Below are 19,775 nucleotides of genomic sequence, written 5' to 3'. Positions count from 1 at the left end.
CGTTGTTTCCACTTCAGTAGGAACTCTTCGGCATCTGGATCTTCGACATACTGCTTACCTGCTGCCAAGGCCAGAGGGGTGATGACTTCTTTGCCTGTTGCTATCTCGAAGGGGGTGAAACCTGTAGAACTATGCAGGGTCGCATTGTAATGAAACTCCAGGATGTCAAGGTATTGAGCCCAATCCTTTTGATCAGCTCGGACATAGCTGCGGATGTAATCTTCGATGCCTTGGTTGAGTCTTTCGGTTTGTCCATCTGTCTGCGGATGAAAAGCCGACGAGAAGCGGAGCTGAGTATCCATTAACTTGAAAAGCTCCCGCCACATGTTGCTGAGAAATCGGGGATCTCGATCAGACACAATGGCTAGAGGCAGCCCATGATACTTGAAGATCCTTGAAAAGAATAATTTTGCCACTTTCTGAGCAGTGATTGGCGGCTCGGTGGCAATGAAGTGAGCTTGTTTGGAGAGGTAGTCCACCACCACAAAGATGGCCGTGCAGCCATGCGACTTGGGCAATTCGGTGATGAAATCCATACTTACCACATCCCAGGGGCGGGATGGAATCGGCATCTGTTGTAGCTCTCCTGCGGGCTTCATCCTCTGTGCCTTCACCATTTGACATGTCGGGCAGGTGCGTACATATTCGGTGACGTCCTCCCGCATCTTCGGCCAATAGAAAAATCTTTTCAGGCGATCAAAAGTCCTTATCTGACCCGAGTGCCCCCCAATGGGACTATCATGGCACTCCCATAGGATTTGATTCCTGAGTTCATCATTTTTGGGTACATACATGGCTCCTTGGTAGTAGATGATACCATTTCTGACTTCATACATTCCCCATGGAGTGGATCCTGCTTCAATGTCCTTCAGAAGTTGCTGAGCCTCTTCATTCCCATCCATCTTCTCCCGCACCTGAGCCCCAAATCTGCCTTCAGCAACGGTGATAGCTTGTAGTTCAGCTTGTCGACTCAAAGCATCCGGCATTTTATTGGAAGAGCCAGGCTTGTGGATAATCTCTATGTCAAATTCGGCCAGAAAATCCTGCCATCGGGCCTGCTTTGGTGATAGCTTTGGTTGAGTTTGGAAATACTTGAGGGAAATATTATCTGTATAGACTTTTGTTGGCTTATCCTGCACATAGTGCCGCCACTTTCTCAAGCAATGCACTACTGCATACATCTCTTTCTCATGAGTAGCCCACCTTCTCTCCGTTGGGTCCAGCTTCTTCGATTCATAGCATACTGGATGACCATCCTGCATGAGCACACCACCTATGGCATAGCTTGACGCATCAGTATGGACCTCAAACGGGCGTGTGAAATCTGCCATCTTTAAAACTGGGGCCTGGATCATCATGCTCTTCAACTGCTCAAAGGCTTGCTGCTCCCGATCCGTCCACTGAAAAGTAGTTGTGTTGGAGGTGAGATCTGTCAGTGGGGCAGTAATCTTACTATATCCTTGAATGAACCTTCGACAAAAAACTGTAAATCCCAAAAATTCCCGCACCTGACTTACCTTGCGGGGAGCCTCCCAATTCTTTACTGCCTGAACCTTCTTCGGGTCTATGGCAATCCCATTTTCTTTGACTAAATAGCCCAAAAATTCTATCTCTTGTACAGCAAACTCACACTTTTCTGGCTTCACAAACAATTGATTCTCCCGGAGCCGGGTAAAGACCTTCTCCAGGTGCTGTACATGATCTTCCAGGGTTCTGCTGTAGATGAGCACATCATCAATATAGATGATCACAAAATCATCAAGATAGTCGATGAAGATCTTATCCATGAGCTCACAAAAGGTAGCTGGTGCATTAGTGAGCCCTTCTGGCATGACCAACCATTCGTAGCTCCCGTATCGGCTTCTGAAAGCCGTCTTCACCTCGTCCCCTTCTGCTATTCTAATTTGGTGATACCCTGATCTCAAGTCGATTCTGCTGAAGTAACGGGCTCCTTGCAGCCGATCCAGCAGTTCATCTACCACTGGCACAGGGTACCTATTCCTCACTGTAGCTTTATTGAGAGCTCTGTAATCTGTACACAGACGAAGAGACCCATCCTTTTTCTTGACAAATAGGACTGGAGCTCCATAGGGTGATCTACTAGGTTGAATGTGGCCTGATGCCTCCATTTCTCCTAGCTGTTTCTTCAATTCCACTAGCTCCGTTCCCGTCATCCTGTAAGCTGGCCTGGCTGGTGGTTGCACTCCTGGTAAGAGCTCGATTCGGTGATCAACACTCCTGCGAGGCGGCAACCCGATCGGCAGCTTGTCGGGCATGACATCTTGGAACTTGTCCAGAACTTCCCTGACCCTTTCGTCACCTATTGTCCAGATGATTTGTTGAATCACTGGTTCTTCTTCAATGAGCCTCATCATACATAGCCTCAACTGTCCCCCATGCTTCAATTCTTTTTCTAGCTGCTTGGCCGTAATCTCCATAGGACCTGGGGCTCCCACTTGTGTTTCTTGACTCTTTTCTGTGGCTTTTTCTGCCACTGTTTCCATCCCTTTTGCTCTCTCCAATTGTACTTCTTCCGGTTGCTCCTTTGTCGTTGCTTTTTGCACCCACACCTTTGCAGGACTTTCTTTTTCTGAGCTGTTCACATTCTGCACCTTTGTCACCACCAATCTAGCGTCCACTGCATTGCCCGCCGGTGACTTGTTGTGACTCTTGCTTTTAGTGCGAAAGTATGGCACCCAGACCACCGACTGCGGTGCTTGCAAGTAAATTTTATTCTTTTTCATGCCCAGTATTTGCACGACATGGTTGTCTATCCAATCCATGCCTAATATACCTTCAAAATCATCCATAGGCACCACTATAAAATCCAGATTTGCCTGCCATTGCCCAATTTGAACTGGGACGCCTTTGGCTAACTCGCAGTATTTGTATTTTCCTTGCACAAATGATACCTCAAGACCCTCGGCTCTTATTGGCTTCACACCTAGCCGGGATGCTACCTGAGGAGATATGAAGTTGTGAGTGGCCCCTGTGTCCACCATCATCACCTGGGGATGGTTCCCCAACTCAGCCTGAACAAACATGTTGCATATGCTAGGAATAAAGGTTGGCATAGTTGCTGGAGGCTTGGCCCCCACTGCTCCTGCCTTTGCCTTAGATTCCCACTCCTTCTCTTCCTCTTCTATCTCAGTTATTTGGACTGTCGATCTTGATCCTTCTGCTTCCGCTTGAGCATACGCGAATCTGGAGCCACTTGAAGAAGCTGCTCCCCTCGGACAATCCCTTGCGAAGTGCGGACCTCCACAATTATGACAAGCTAAGGGGCCTCCTCTTCCTTGCCCCATTCTACCTCCTCCTCCATATCCTCCTCTGTTCGAGTTGTTCCCTCGGCCGACCCCAGATGTGGTTGGTCTGGAACTAGCAGAACTATTGGCTGGGGTTGTCTCGGACCGAGTCTCCGTGTACTCCAGTCGGAGGGGTTGCTTGCCATTCCATCCACTGTTCCCTTGCGTGTTGTTTTGGTAAGATCCCTGGTTTTGCCTATTTCCCCATGTCGAGTTGGACTGAGCGGTGTTGCCTCCTTGCGGAGCCCCACGCCCTGCCCCTCCTTGTCTGCCATCGAAATCAGTGAGTCTTTCAGCCATTGTCATAGCCTCCAGCACACTTCCCGGTTCCTGCTTTTCTATCTCTCTTCTAGCCCATGGTTGCATTCCATACAGAAAACCATGCAGTTTGGTGGTTACATCCATGTCGGGTAGCTGCAGCATTAGAGACCTATACTTTTGCACATAGTCTCTCATTCGGCCCGCATTCTGCCTCAAGTTTCTCCATTCGTCTCTGACTTTGAATGGTTCATTCTTTGGCACAAAGTATTCCTTCATGCTTCTCTGCAACTCCTCCCATGTTAGTTTCCTGCCAAACTGCTCTTCCTCATACATCAGCCACTTCGAGGCATCACCCTCTAGTAACTGTGCTGCCACCAATCCTCTTCTCTTGCTTGACACCTTGAGTAACTTCATGTAGCCGTCCACCTCTCTTATCCATCGGTTTAGGCTGACTGAGTCCCTCTCACCTTTGTATTTCTCTGGTGCTTGAGGCTTGTACTTTCCCATATCATCGGATGAGGAGTCATCCCGTTCCTTCTTTTCTTTCCTTCTGCGTCTCCGATGAATCTCACCATCGTGGTCCGTCTCGGCTTGAGCCTTCCCTAGTGCTTTGGGTAGCATGGTAGCCAGCAAGTCCTTCATCATTTCTCGCATGGCATCCATTTGGTCTGGCTCGCGCCGTGGCTCCTCTTCTTCGTGCATAGCAGCATCTATTTCATTCTCATGCTCCGTTGCGTATCCTTCCCCAATCACCAGTTGAGGTCTGCTTGCTCCGATTCCAAGGGCCACCGAGATTTCATCTCGGTCATCTCGAATTCCACTCTTATTCTTGTTGCGTCCACCCATGTTGATGAACCGCAACTTGCTAGCTTTCCAAAATCTTCCTCACGCCTGTTGAAGGACTAGCCCTCGCGCGAGTTGAGCTCTGATACCAAGTGTAACGCACAATGCGTGCGTAGCATGCAATTCCCAACTTTGCGTTCGTCACCCACGGTTCTCACCGTGATCCCCCACGGTCTTTCCCACCTTTAGCTTACAAGAAGGCACTTTGCTTTGAAAGAAAGTAGATTGCAAGAAGACTTTGCGATTGCAAGAAATAGCATTCGTGTTATGTTGGCGCAAGGCCCGGGTGGAGGGGGAACACCCAGGCAATGCGAGAAGAAAATGTTGGTTACAATGGTTTGTGCGCTTATCCCCCCTCATAGGTGTTTTCGGCTCCAACGACAAGGCATACCTACAAAGCTCGAAATTTCTTTGGGGGGAGGGGTGAGGGCGCATCGCGGCATGGCATGTTGAGGTTGGTGGGGGGGGGGGGGGGGGGGGGGGGGGGGAATTTAGAGGGGGGAAGGGGGGCCGAATTTTGGAGGGGGGGCAAATTTTGAAGGGGCGGGGGGGCCTGAATTTTCGAGGGGGGGGGGGGGGGGGGGGGGGAGGGGTGGGGTGGGGTGGTGTGTTAATGGGGGAAAGGGGCGGGGAGGGGTGGGGTGGGGTGTGTTGATGGGGGAAAGGGGGGGGGGGGGGGGGGGGGGGGGGCAATTTTGGAGGGGGGAGGGGGGGGGGGGCGAAATTCTTGAGGGGGCATCATGGTGGGTGGGTGTGTGTGTTAAGGGGAGGAGAGCACGTCGCGTCGTGTCATGTCATGGGGCGGAAGGGGGGGGGCGTCGTGACATGGTGTGGTGTGTGTGTGGGGGGGGGGGGGGGGGGGGGGAGGGATTTTGGAGGGGGGGAGGGGGGAGACGAAATTTTTGAGGGGGCGTCATGGTGGGTGGGTGTGTGTGTTAAGGGGAGGGGAGTACGTCGCGTTGTGTCATGTCATGGGGCGGGGCGGGGCGGCGTCATGGTGGGTGGGTGTGTGTTAAGGGGAAGGGGAACGTCGCGTCGTGTCATGTCATGGGGGGGCGGGGACGCCATTGGGGGGGGGGGGGGGGGGGGGGGGGGGGGTGTGCGTCACGTCGTGTCATGGGTGGGGGGGTTGGGGGAGGGGGGGATGTCATGGGGAGGGGGGGGCAGCAAGTCGTGACATGGTGTGGTGTGTGTGGAGGGGGGAAGGGGGGCGCGTCGCATCATGTCATGTCATGGGGGTGGGGGGCGTGTCGCGTCGTGTCGTGTCATGGGTGGAGGGGGGGCACGTCGCGTCGTGTCGTGTCGTGGGGGGTGGGGGGGATGTCATGGGGGGGGTGGGGTGGGGATGTCATGGGGGGGGTGGGAAAGCGGGGGAGGGGGGGCAAGGGCGGGGGCGGGGGCGGCGCGTCGCGACATGGGGTGGTGTGTGTTGAGGGGGCATCCTGTCATGTCATGGGGCGGGCGGGATCTCATGGGGGGGGGCGTGTCGGGGCATGGTGTGGTGTGTGTTGAGGGGGGAAGGGGGGTTGCGTCGCGGCATGGTGTGGTGTCATGTCATGGGGCGGGGGGACGGGGATGTCATGGGGCGGGGGGATGTCATGGGGGGGGGGGGGGGGGGGGGGGGGCGGAAGGGGGGTTGTCATGTTATGTTGGGGGAGGGGGCGCGTCGCGTCATGTCGTGGCATGGTGGGGGGAGGGGGCGTCGCAACACTCCACGTCACCCCCCACGACACAGCACACGCCCCACCCCACCGCACCCCCCCACGACGCGGTGCCTCCCCCCCCCCAACCCACCTCGAAAAACCCCGCTCCATCCACACCACCCCACCACACCTCCAAGAACCCCGCTCGACCCACCGTGCCCTGCGTCACCCCCCCACGACACGGCACACCGCCCACCCCACCGCACCCCCCCACGATGCCCCCCCGCACCCCACCTCGGAAAACTCCGCTCCCTCCACACCACCCCACCACACCTCCGAAAACCCCGCTCGACCCACCCCACCCCGCGTCACCCCCACGACACAGCACACCCCCCACCCCCACCGCACCCCCCCACAACGCCCCCCTGCACCCCACCTCGAAAAACCCCCCTCCATCCACACCAACCCACGACGCCTCCTGAAACCCCGCTCGACCCACCCCACCCCGCGTCACACCCCCCTCCCCCACGACACGGCACACCCCCCCACCCCACCGCACCCCCACGACGCGGTGCATCCCCCCCTCCCCCCACCCCACCTCGAAAAACCCTGCTCAATCCACACCACCCCACCACGCCTACAAAAACCCCGCTCGACCCACCCCACCCCGTGTCACCCCCCCACGACACCCCCCCCCTGCACCCCACCTCCAAAAACCCCGCTCCCTCCACACCACCCCACCACGCCGTGTCGTGTCATGTCATGGGTGGGTGGGGGGGGGTCATGGTGGGTTGGTGGGTGTGTGTGTTAAGGGGAGGGGAGCACGTCGCGTCGTGTCATGTCATGGGGCGGGGGTGAGGGGGGGACGTCGCGACATGGTGTGCTGTGTGTTGAGGGAGGAAGGGGGCGGGCGAATTTTGGAGGTGGGAGGGAGGGCGTGTCGCAACATGGTGTGGTGTGTGTTGGGGGGGGCGTCATGGTGGGTGGGTGTGTGTGTCAAGGGGAGGGGGGCACGTCGCGTCATGTCATGTCATGGGGCGGGGGGGGAGGCATCGCGACATGGTGTGGTGTGTGTTGAGGGGGAAGGGGGGGGGCCGATTTAGGGAGGTGGGGGGGAGGGCGCGTCGTGACATGGTGTGGTGTGTGTTGGGGGGGGTGTCATGGTGGGTGGGTGTGTGTGTTAAGGGGAGGGGGGCACATCGCGTCGTGTCATGTCATGGGGGGGCGAGGATGTCATGGGGGGAGGGGGGGCGCATAGCGTCGTGTCGTGTCATGGGGGTGGAGGGGGATGTCATGGGGGGGCGCATCGCGTCGTGTCGTGTCATGGGTGGGGGGGATGTCATGGGGAAGGGGGGGGCGGCACATCGCGACATGGTGTGCTTTGTGTTGAGGGGGGAAGGGGGAGGGGCAGAATTTTGGAGGGGGGCGCGTCGTGTTGTGTCGTGCCATGGGGGGAGGGGGGGTGGGGTGGGGATGTCATGGGGAAGGGGGGGGGGGCACGTCGCAACATGGTGTGGTGTGTGTTGAGGGGGGAAGAGGGAGGGGCCGAATTTTCGAGGACAGGGGATATCATGTTATGTTGGGGAGGGGGAGGGGGGCGTGTCCCGTCGTGTCACCCGTGGGGGGCGTCGCGACATGTTGTGGTGTGTGTTGAGGGGGGAAGGGGGGGGGGGGCGGCCGGGTGCCGGGGGCCGGGGGCCGGGGGCGTCACGACATGGTGTGGTGTGTGTTGAGGGGGGAAGGGGGGGCGAATCACGACATGGTGTGGTGTCATGTCATGGGGCGGGGGGAAGGGGATGGCATGGGGGGGGGGGGGGGCGCGTCAGGTCGTGTCATGTCATGGGGGGTGGGGGGATGTCATGGGGGGGGCGCATCGCATCGTGTCGTGTGATGAGGGGAGTGGGGTGGGGATGTCATGGGGGGGGGGGGGGGGGGGCAAGGGGGGGAGGCGGGGGTGGCGCGTCACGACATGGGGTGTGTGCGTGTTGAGTGGGCATCGTATCATGTCATGGGGCGGGGGGGGAGGGGGGGTGGGGCGGCTCATCGCGACATGGTGTGGTGTGTGTTGAGGGGGCGTCGTGTCATGTCATGGGGCGGGGGGGTGGGGTGGGGATGTCATGGGGGGGGGAGGGAGGGGGGGGGAAGGGGGGGGGTGGGGCGGCGCGTCGCGTCGCGACATGGTGTGGTCTGTGTTGAGGGGGGAAGGGGGACGGGCCGAATTTTGGAGGGGGGCATATCATGTTATGTTGGGGGTGGGGAGGGGAGCGTGTCGTGTCATCAGCGGGGGCCGGGGGAGGGGGCGTCACGTCATGTCATGTCATGGGGCGGGGGGCAGGGGGCGTCGCAACATGTTGTGGTGTGTGTTGAGGGGGGAAGGGGGGGGGGGGGGGGGAGGGCGCGTCGCGACATGGTGTGGTGTGTGTTGGGGAAAGGGGCCGTCATGGTGGGTGGGTGTGTGTGTTAAGGGGAGGGGAGCACGTCGCGTTGTGTCATGTCATGGGGGGGGGGGGGGCGTCGCGACATGGTGTGCTATGTGTTGAGGGGGGAATGGGGGGGGGGGGCGAATTTTGGAGGTGGGGGGGAGGGCACGTTGCAACATGGTGTGGTGTGTGTTGGGGAAGGGGGGGCCGAATTTTGGAGGTGGGGGGGAGGGCGTGTCGCGACATGGTGTGGTGTGTGTTGGGGGGGGGGGGGGGGGGGGAGGCATCGCGTCGTGTCATGTCATGGGGGTGGAGGGGATGTCATGGGGGGGCGTGTCGCGTCGTGTCGTGTCATGGGGGGGGTGGGGTGGGGATGTCATGGGGGCAGAAAGGGGGGGTGAGGGGGGGCAGGGGCGGCTCGTCGCGACATGGGGTGGTGTGTGTTGAGGGGCCGTCGTGTCTTGTCATGGGGCGAGGGGGTGGGGTGGGGATGTCATGGGGGGGGGGGGGGGGGGGGGGGAGGGGGGGGCGGCACGTCGTGACATGGTGTGGTGTGTGTTGAGCGGGGAAGGGGGAGGGGCCGAATTTTGGAGGGGAGGGATATCATGTTATGTTGGGGATGGGGAGGGGAGTGTGTCGTGTCATGTCGTGTCGTGTCATCCGCGAGGGCCGGGCGTGGGGGGGCGTCGCGACATGTTGTGGTGTGTGTTGAGGGGGGAGGGGGGGGAAGGGGGGGGAGAAGGGGGGGGCCGAATTTTGGAGGTGGGGGGGAGGGCGCGTCACGACATGGTGTGGTGTGTGTTGGGGGGGGGGGGGGGGGCGTCATGGTGGGTGGGTGTGTGTGTTAAGAGGAGGGGAGCAAGTCGCGTCGTGTCATGTAATGGGGCGGGGGGGCAGGGGCGTCGCAACATGGTGTGGTGTGTGTTGAGGGGGAAGGGGGAGGGGCCGAATTTTGGAGGTGGGGGGTGTGATAAATGCGGGATCTAGAGTATGGCAAAGGCGAAAGCTATGGAGGATGGAAGATGAAGATACTACTCATGTTGACATTGACAAAGAAGACAACTGTTACACAAGTGAATTAGGTTTCAAGATTGAGACTTGAACTCATAAACACAATCTTGTGTAGGACTGACAATGACACAGAGACTTGATAGAAAGAGACAAGTACTATTGCATTATCATCATATGAAAGTGATAGTCAAGTACATCATTATATAGGATTGCTTGGTAGCACATTTCATCACTATGCCTATGGGATCTGTCTCTCTTCCTAGAATGAACTGCATCTTCCTAGCCTAGTTGTTCCATACAAAGGGGCATACATAGGGTGTGATTGGCAAATTCTCAACACCCCTCCTCAATCACAACCTGAAAGTACAAAGTGTGTAGAGGCTTTAGTGAGAGCTGCACCTGCAAAGTGTGGGCATACCACAAACATGGCAAAACACCAGAGGCTATTGCAGAAAAGGCTAAGTGTGGGTACCATAAACATGGTGGACATCCAGAGGCTGTAACAGGGGCCTCACAAAGTGTACAGAGGCTGTAGTACAAGGCTACATGAGGATTTATTTTTTTTTTCAAGCTTATGAAAGGAACATTAAGGCAGGTACAATGTTTTTAAAACAGAAAATGAGAGACAAGGACCGATAGGCCCTTGTGGTCTTTTTCAACATATGATTTCTCTTTGTCAGCATGGAAAATCTTCTTGTCTTTCATCTTTGGTTCTTCAGCTTTGAATGATGTGGTCTTTTGGTCTTCATGGCTGATCTTCTTATTGTCCTTCTTCCTTTGCTCTTTGATCTTATGGTCTTCTTGGTTTGGTTCCCCATGGACTTTGCTTGCAGCTTTAGTCTTCATGTCCATGTCTTTGTCCCCCTCAAGCAAAGGTATCCTCTTTGAGGTAGTGGAAATGTCTTCAAAATCTTCTAATGGATTCATTGATTGAACTTTGATGTAGACAGCTCCATGTCTTTCTACAGTTAAGATAGCCAAGTCTTGCATGCAATGTAAATGGGCAACAAGAGTAATGTTACTCTTTATAACAGGTAACCACCCAAGAGACTTCATGCTTGGCATTTCCATGATGGAATCAACTTAAAATTTTTGAAACTTTCTAGCACAAAGTTGAAATATTAATGTGTCAGAAGACACAACCAATGGCAGTGTGAAAACACACTATGTAGTATCAAAAGATACTATGGTTGAACTTGATGATGATTCTTGATGCTTTGATTTTGTTGATGCTTATCTTCTTGAATCTTTTTCTTGCTAGGAACTTCAGTAACACAGTGGATCAGAGTGACAGAGGCTTGGGTTGAGTGTCAGGAGAGAGAAAATGAAGAATTTTTGAGTTTGAAGGATTTTGGCTATGGTGGATTTTAGGGTTTCTGAGACAGGGGCTTGGTTTTTCTAACATTGCAGGAGCTATGGTGGACCATTTTCAAAACTTTTTTTATGGAAATGTAGCTTATGTGATGCTCTACCAAAGCCCTAATCTCCTCGTCCAGATCGCGGCCCGTACTGCACGCGCAGAGACGAATTCCATGAACAGGCGCAGTTCTTACAGATTTCCACATTTCCGCAATCCTGGGCTCCAGGATGAGCAATGTTGGACTGTGATGTATCAGGGAGCTTCGCCACGAGTAGAGGAATGTTTCTCCAAAAGGAATCGTGGGCTAAGATGGCCTGTAGAGTAAGATATAGAAGCTCCAAGTGCTGTATGTCCTGTCTGGCTATGGCAGACACAGAGCAAAGATTGAGAATTTTCACAATGCTGAGTTTTAGATAGCCATATGTCATGGATTGATGTGATACAGGGAAGCTTTGTGAGTTGGGGAATACTTTTCCAGAAGGAAGCTCCAAGATATTTGACCTGCGGAGTGAGATATAAGCAGCTCAATCTGATAGGGTGCTGCTGGCTATGGCTGCCATGGAAGCTTCAGTGAGGATAGAGGTAAGAAATGGAACCATGAGCTGGACTTGACCTGACCTGAGGTTAAGAGGGACTGAGAGAACAGATAAGGGAGTTATGCCATGCTCGACTGGGCTCTGATACCATGTGATAAATGTGGGATCTAGAGTATGGCAAAGACGGAAGCTATGGAGGATGGAAGATGAATTTACTACTCATGTTGACATTGACAAAGAAGACAACTGTTACACAAGTGAATTAGGTTTCAAGATTGAGACTTGAACTCATAAACACAATCTTGTGTAAGACTGACAATGACACAGAGACTTGACAGAAAGAGACAAGTACTATTGCATTATCATCATATGAAAGTGATAGTCAAGTACATCATTATATAGGATTGCTTGGTAGCACATTTCATCACTATGCCTATGGGATCTGTCTCTCTTCTTAGAATGAAATGCATCTTCCTAGCCTAATTGTTCCATACAAAGGGGCATACATAGGGTGTGATTGGCAGATTCTCGACAGGGGGGAGGGCGCGTCGCGACATGGTGTGATGTGTGTTGTGGGGGGGGAGGGGGCGGCACGTCACGACATGGTGTGGTGTGTGTTGAGGGGCGCAGGGGGGCGCGTCGCATCGTGTCGTGTCATGGGGGGTGGGGGGGATGTCATGGGGGAGGGGTGCGTCGCATCGTGTTGTGTCATGGGTGGGGGGGGTGGTGTGGGTATGTCATCGTTCTGCCTCGGTCACCCGATCGGCACGCGGAGGTCCGCCCTCGCCGCTGGGCAGCTCGAGCAGACCCTCGACAGCCTCCGAGGTCAAGAAGTAGACCCCTAGACCCAGCCCTCAGAGCCAATCCTTTTCCTGGAGTTATGGATCCGTTTTGCCGACTTCCCTTACCTACATTGTTCTATCGACCAGAGGCTGTTCACCTTGGAGACCTGATGCGGTTATGAGTACAACCGGGCGTGATCGGCATTCGCTCCTTCAGATTTTCACGGGCCACCGGGGGCACACCGAACACCGCGAGACGTGCGGTGCTTTACCAGCCGCTGGACCCTATCTCTGGGTGATCCAATTTCAGGGTGGGCGGGCTGTTAAAAATAAAAGAGAACTCTTCCCGGGGCCCCCGCCGGCATCTCCAGATTTGGTCACATTGCCGTCCACCGCCACGTCCCGGTTCGGGAATATTAACCCAATTCCCTTTCGATGAGTGGCGCGCATTGCGCCCTTGACACAGGACTGCCCCATCTCTTAGGATCCACTAACCCATGTCCAATTGTTGTTCACATGGAACCTTTCTCCACTTCGGTCTTCAAAGTTCTCATTTGAATATTTGCTACTACCACCAAGATTTGCACTAGGGGCCGTTTCACTCGGGCTCGTGTCCGTAGAGCTGCGCCACGACCCCCATGCCCTCCTACTCATCGAGGCCTCGCACTCGCCCCGATGGCTGGGTATAGGTCGCGCGCTTCAGCGCCATCCATTTTCGAGGCTAGTTGATTCGGCAGGTGAGTTGTTACACACTCCTTAGCGGATTTCGACTTCCATGACCACCGTCCTGCTGTCTTAATCAATCAACACCCTTTGTGGGATCTAGGTTAGCGCGCAGTTCGGCACCGTAACCCGGCTTTTGGTTCATCCCACATCGCCAGTTCCGCTTACCAAAAATGGCCCACTTGGAGCTTGCATTCCGCACCGGGGTTCAACAGAGCAACCCCGACCGCTTACCTATTTAAAGTTTGAGAATAGGTCGAGGGTGTTTCACCCCCGATGCCTCTAATCATTCGCTTTACCTGATAAAACTGTGAGGAGCTCCAGCTATCCTAAGGGAAACTTCGGAGGGAACCAGCTACTAGATGGTTCGATTAGTCTTTCGCCCCTATACCCAAGTCTGACGAACGATTTGCACATCAGTATCGCTACGAGCCTCCACCAAAGTTTCCTCTGGCTTCGCCCTGCTTAAGCATAGTTCACCATCTTTCGGGTCCCAGCAGGTACGCTCCCACTCAAACCTTTCACAAAAGATCATGGTTGGTCGATGGTGCACCCCGTGAAGGGGATCCCACCTGTCAGGTTCCTTGTGCCTCCGTGGGTTTGCCACCTACCGGCTCGCGTACATGTTAGACTCCTTGGTCCTGTTTCAAGACGGGTCAGATGGAAAGCCCAGAGCGCCAGCGTCGCGAGCGTCTGTAGGAGTAAATGTGTCAGAAGCAAATATGCAAACTTCTTCTTTTCTTTATTTTGTTTGTGTTAGGATTCCTCCCCAGCCCGAATTTGAGGCATCAAAATAAATAGTGAGGGGATTGCCAGGCGAGGGAATACGTAGTGGTGGTAATTGAGAAATAACTTGTTTTAAGGATTGGAAGATTGCTTCATGGTAAGGTGTCCATTCAAAATGGGTTTCCTTTTTTAGTAACTCTGTCCAGTGGGAGGTGTACTTTTGAAGGGCAAGAACATGGGAGTCGATCTAATTAAGGCACCCAAGTAATTGTTGTAGCTGTCTAACATGGGTAAGAGAGGTCTCAAATTTTTCAATTATCTTTTTTACAACATGTTCCTGGAGTCTGATAGTACCATTACACATAATAACTCCTAAGAATTCAACTTGGGTATAGCAAACTCACACTTAGTGAGGGAGAGTATTAAGCCTTATGTTTGTAGTAGTTGAAAGAAGTTGGATAAGTCTTTTATGTGATTTTTGAAGATTTTTGAGAAGATGAGGATGTCATCCAATGTAAGCCACACAATAGTGCCGAAGGGATAGGAATATAGTATCCACTTGTTGGTAGAGGGAAGGGGCAATTTTGATGCTGAAAATGGGAGAACAACCCATTGGAAATGGCCTTGAGGCACAGAGAACAAGGTTTTATACTTGTCAGAAGGAGTAATTTTGAACTGCCAAAACCCAGATTTTAGATCAAACTTTAAGAAAACCTGAGCACCTTGGAGCCTTTGAATGAGATCATCTTTTAAAGACAAAGGGATGTTTGTTATCAATAAAGAACTTATTAAGAGGTTTGTAATTGATCACAAGCCTTTTCTTTCCTCTTTTCTGTTCTAAATGTTTGTTGACATAGAACACTTGGTATGCCCATGGGCTTGAACTCTTTTCAATGAGGCCTTGTGAGAGGAGTGTTTTAATTTTGTTCAAATAGAACTACATATCTTCAGGGCTCATTCCTAGATGAGTGGCTTTTGTGGGAGTACTTTGGGGAAGCTCAAGAAGAGATAAAATATTTGTATTTTTTTCAAAATTAAAGAGGATTTTCTAAGGAGAATGTCATGATACTGTTCTTCCATTGCTTGAGTTCAGAATCATAGAGTTGCTTTTACTAAGAGAACCATTTTTTGAACCTTAGACACATGCATCGGTACAAGTGGATGTGATGAGGGAAAGGGTTCTAGAAAAATGTTGAAGAAGGGGGACATCAAAGGATTCTCTTTTGAAGAAGAAAGAAACCTTTTGGTAATCAAATGTAATTGGCTTGAAGTGACTCATAACATCCATGCCAATAATCATGTCAAAACTTATAGATTTGATAAGAAAGACGGTAAGGAAAACTTATAGGTTACCAATCTGGCATGTTACCTTGGCCATTTTTTGGATGGCTAGTCTTCTGTTAGCTGCCAGAGATATGCTAATTTCTTCTTCAAGATGTTATGCCCTTGTTGGGTGGTGCATAATGGTCTTCACAAATTGTTAGGGAAGAGCTTGTGTCAAGCAAAGCATCCAATTGCATATGAGTATGCCTGGCAAGAGATAACCTGATAGGAATTAGTCAAAGTTGGGCTCTGCCAATAACTGAAATGTAATGTTCTTTGGTTGCCATTATCTGTGCTTCATTTATAGATTTCTATCTAGCTGTAAGCCTTGCCAATTCCTTTTCTTGCTCTGTTCTAGTTGAGCCATGAGGTTTCATAGTGTCTGGGTTACTTGAATAAGGTCTTGGGTGACCTTGGCCAGGTTGGCCTCTTCTATAGGCTGTTTTTGCTGTTTTTCAATTTTCAAAGGAGAGAGAAGAGTGATTTATTAGAGAGAGCAGGTTCCTTAGCATCCTTGAGGATCTGTTGGATAGTTTGGGGCTTAGGGAACATTTTGAAAAGATTAATAGTAACAAAAGCTTCTTCTTCAAGATTAGTTTTAGAGCTTTTCCCATTAAGAAAAATAGTTTTTCGTTCTTTTGAGAGAAGTTTGGAGAAGTCATCTTTCTTTTCTTCATCCCAATGAGTGGGGGAGTGAGAAGATGAAGAGGAGGACCTTGGAAGGTCGGGTGAAACCAAATCATAGTCAGAATGCCATTTATAGGAAATACTTGAAGAGGGAGCTTTGATGAGTCTTTTCCCAAATGGTTGTTTACCTCCTCTGTACATGTTGCATCCTCTGTAGTGTCTGTGCATGTTTCTTCTGGAAGATTCTCCAAGATCATATTCCAATGCATTGATAGTATGGATGGTAGCTTCATCATCATGGGTGAAAACATGAGTTTTATGGGAAGAAGAAAAAGAATTGCCATCAAAATCAGATAGATGGGGAGTACTTAGCTCATAATAATCATATCCATCCTCAAGAGGAAGGTCAAATTTTGGAAGGTATTGATTTTTTGCGAGAATTTGCTCTTATTAGGCACTTATTTTTCCAATGGCCAAGTTGCCCACAAATGAAGCAAGAGTTGGGATTTTATGAGCGTTTTTGAAAGATTTGCCGCCTAAAGGGACGAATATTAAAGGACATTTTCCTTGCTTTATTTTTTATGGGGTTGGATTTTCTGCAATTACAGCTCCGGTGGAGGCAACCAAAATCTTTAGTATAGATATTTTTTGTGCAAAACTCCATAGATGGGGATTGGGCTATCTTTAAGAGCTTCTTTCCCTTGATTTGAGTGCAGAGATCGTCAATCCCCTTGCGGACTATTTGGGTGATCGTTCCAAAAGAATGCTCATAAGTAATCTGTTGTTGCTCCATTTTGTCAAATACCATCCTAGGAATAGGATTGGGAAGGGAGCTCACAAAGAAACTCTTGTTATTGGCTTCATGTTCACCATTGAAGCGATATAGAAGATGTCTCACGTAAATGATATAGTCTTCTATCTTGTTGATGTTACATAGGCAGGCCTGGTGAAAAGCTTGCATTGTGTCCCGAGCTTCATCATATCGGTTGCCCAACCATTCAAAGACCAGGATCTCAAAGAATATTCTGCAAGGATTGGGGTCTCTTTGAATGGTAAACTTAGCATTAGAGTCATGGGATTTCCACTAATAGTGAAGATCCCTAGTGGCCATGAGTGATGTGATTGACATCATTCACCTGGGCAACTCCTTAGTTTCTATACAAAGAGCAGAAATATCCAAACATTTCATGGAGAACATCTTCAATTTTTGTTTGTGAGAGATTATCAATATTCCATAAATGAAGATTTCCAACTTTGTGCCTCTTAGGCTTGTCTTCTTGTCTAGATGGATCTCCTTTCATCATGTTAAGCCAAAGAATAGGAGGATAATCTTTAATTTTAGAGGGTCCTTCATCAAGAATTGGTTTGGTGGAGAAAGGTACATGCAAGGATTCTTATCCTCAAAAAACCTTTATGAAATTGGTAATAAAAGATTGCTAAGATGGTCATTATAGTTTGACAATCTACAAATAACCTATGAGCACGTGCTTGGACATAAAAGCATAATGGCCAATATACTTTTCAGATGGCATGAAAAGGACATCTCTGAAAATACTGTAGCCAAGTGAAGTCCTTTACGGATCTATTCTCTTTTCACATGGATTGTGATGTACAAACCCTATCCTTTGTACAGACTCTATTACTATAAGCCATGTAAGATCCTTTACGGATCCATTTTCTTTTCCTATCACATGGATTCTGATGTACGAACCCTCTTTTCCCGGCCAACTGGCCCTAACTTCTAGCCCTCTATGCTGCCCAAAAGATGTATAAAAGGAGAACCAGGACCTCATTCAAGACACCCTTCGCTACTTACTCGCATTCTTGTATCATATTTGTATCCATATCTCACCTTTGGCCATATCCCCTTACTCCATATAACTTCTTTCCTTGTACAAGAAGCTTCATGCTATATATCTGCTTGGTCTCCTCTATCTAGTGGTCTTTGTCTCCTGTCTGGTTTTGCTTTCTTCGTTCATGTTGCGTTTTCGTCCGTTCGCTCTGAATATGGGAGGCTAAGCCTAGTAGTATAACATTGTAATTATTTTTAAATAGAAAATAAAAGAAAAGAAATATGCACTTATGAGCATCACACTACATCTACATGTCCTCAATTTAGGTACACCCAATGACCTTAGTCAACCAACTCTATCTCTAACTCCCTAGCTACTCTCCTTACCTTTCTTATATTTCCTAAGTGCCCATCAAGGGTAGAACAAATCTCAACTCACCTATGATTAGACATATCTCTTGGAGTCACTTGTACTATTCTCTTCTTCATTTTCACATCATTAATGCCAATATAACTATCAAGAATGTAAGGACAACAAGGCATATCACCAATGAGTCACCAAGTGTTATACACTACAAGGATATGGAGGCATAGCGACGGTGCTTTTCGACGCAAAATAGCGGTGTCGCTGATGCAAATAGCGACGGTGCTCAGACGAAAAAACGCAGGCCAAAACCCGAGCGCGTTATTTTGCGCGAACGAACGAAAGAGAAAGTGAAAGGGAGAGCGAACTCCATCTTGCATTTGAGAGGGAGAGGGAGAGAAAGAGAGAAAGAGGGAGAATGAAAGCTTCTCGCCACTGCCATCGCCGTTTACGAAGAAGAGGAGGAAGTGTACGGAGGGCGAAGAGGAGCCGCCGTCGCAAAGAGGAGCCGTCGAATCTATCCTTGTGCCTTTGTGGTGAGTGCATTGTTCGTTCTTGCTTTATTTTTGTTTTTTCTCCTTTATTTTACTTGTTTTTGTTAAAAATCATGTGTATTAAGAGAGGGAGAGGACGAGAGAAAAGAAAAGAAGGAACAAGAGAGAGAGGGAGAAAACATTAAGCATAATAGGGAAAGAGAGAAAGAGAGGGAGAGGGAGGGAGGGAGGGAGAGAGAGAGAGAGGGAGGGAGAGGTTGTTGTTATTATTGTTGTTGTTTTATTTCTTATTTTCTTGTTTGTTGTTGTTGTGGTAGTCATAGTAGTGGTAGTGGTAGTGGTAGTAGTTGTTGTTTAATTTCTTCTCTTCTTGTTGTTGTTGTTGTGATAGTCATAGTCGTAATTGTAGTAGTAGTAGTACTAGTAGTAGTGATAGTAGTTTCCTTGTGCATTGTTGTTGTAGTAGTAGTTTTTTTTCTTGCCTTGTTTATTATTGTTTAGTAGTAGTAGTAGTAGTAGTTTTTTCTTCTTTTCTTGTTTGTTATTATTGTAGTAGTAGTAGTTGTTGTTGTTGTTGTTGTTGTTGTTGTTGTTGTTGTTGTTGTTTTCTTATTTATTGTAGTGGTAGTGGTTTATTGTTGTGGTAGTCGTAGTCGTGGTTGTAGTAGTGGTGGTGGTGGTGGTGGTGGTGGTGGTGGTGGTGGTGGTGGTGGTGGTGGTAGTAGTAGTAGTAGTGGTGGTGGTGGTGGTTTTCTTGTTTGTTGTTGTTGTTTTTTCTTTTCTTTTCTTTTCTTGTTTATTGTTGTTTAGTTTTCTTGTTTGTTGTTGTCGTTGTAGTAGTGGTAGTAGTAATAGTTTGTTCTTATTTTCTTGTTTGTTGTTTATTGTAGTGATAGTGGTAGTAATAGAGAGAGAGAGTTGTTGTGGTAGTCATAGTCGTGGTCGTAGTCATTGTAGTCGTGATTATAGTAGTAGTAATAGTAGTTTTCTTGTTTGTAGTAGTGGTAGTTTTTTTTTCTTTTCTTATTTATTGTTGTTTAGTTTTCTTGTTTGTTGTTGTTGTTGTTGTTGTTGTAGTTGTAGTAGTACTACTAATAGTTTTTTCTTCTTTTCTTGTTTGTTGTTATTATAGTAGTAGTAGGTGTTGTTTTTTCTTCTTCTTCTTCTTCTTCTTTTCTTGTTTATTGTAGTGGTAGTGGTAGTGGTAGTAATTTGTTGTTGTGGTAGTCGTAGTTGTGGTTGTAATAGTAGTAGTAGTAGTAGTGGTTTTCTTATTTGTTGTAGTAGTAGCAGTAGTAGTTTTTTTCTTTTCTTGTTTATTGTTGTTCAGTTTTCTTGTTTGTTGTTGTTGTTGTAGTAGTGGTAGTAAAATTAGTTTTTTCTTCTTATTCTCCTTTTTTGTAATAGTAGTAGTAGTAGTAGTTGTTGTTGTTGTTGTTTCTTCTTTTCTTATTTATTGTAGTGATAGTGGTAGTGGTAGAGAGAGATGCTTTGTTAAAGGAAATGAGAGAGGGAGAGGAAGAGAAAAAGGAAGAAGGAACGAGAGAGAGGGTTTAAACATACAA

General features: G+C 49.8%; 1 pseudogene; it reads right to left on the bottom strand.

Moving 5' to 3' along the window:
- Positions 1 to 12,302: 12,302 nt before the first annotated feature.
- Positions 12,303 to 13,524, bottom strand: LOC148012830 (25S ribosomal RNA; annotated as a pseudogene).
- Positions 13,525 to 19,775: the final 6,251 nt, after the last annotated feature.

Source organism: Lygodium microphyllum, chromosome 27 (genome assembly GCF_053477565.2).
Source record: "Lygodium microphyllum isolate KBCC chromosome 27, Lygodium_microphyllum_v1.1.10, whole genome shotgun sequence".
Classification (NCBI taxonomy): Eukaryota; Viridiplantae; Streptophyta; class Polypodiopsida; order Schizaeales; family Lygodiaceae; genus Lygodium; species Lygodium microphyllum.
Note: the sequence above shows the minus strand (reverse complement) of the source record. Positions and strands in the feature narration are given on the sequence as shown.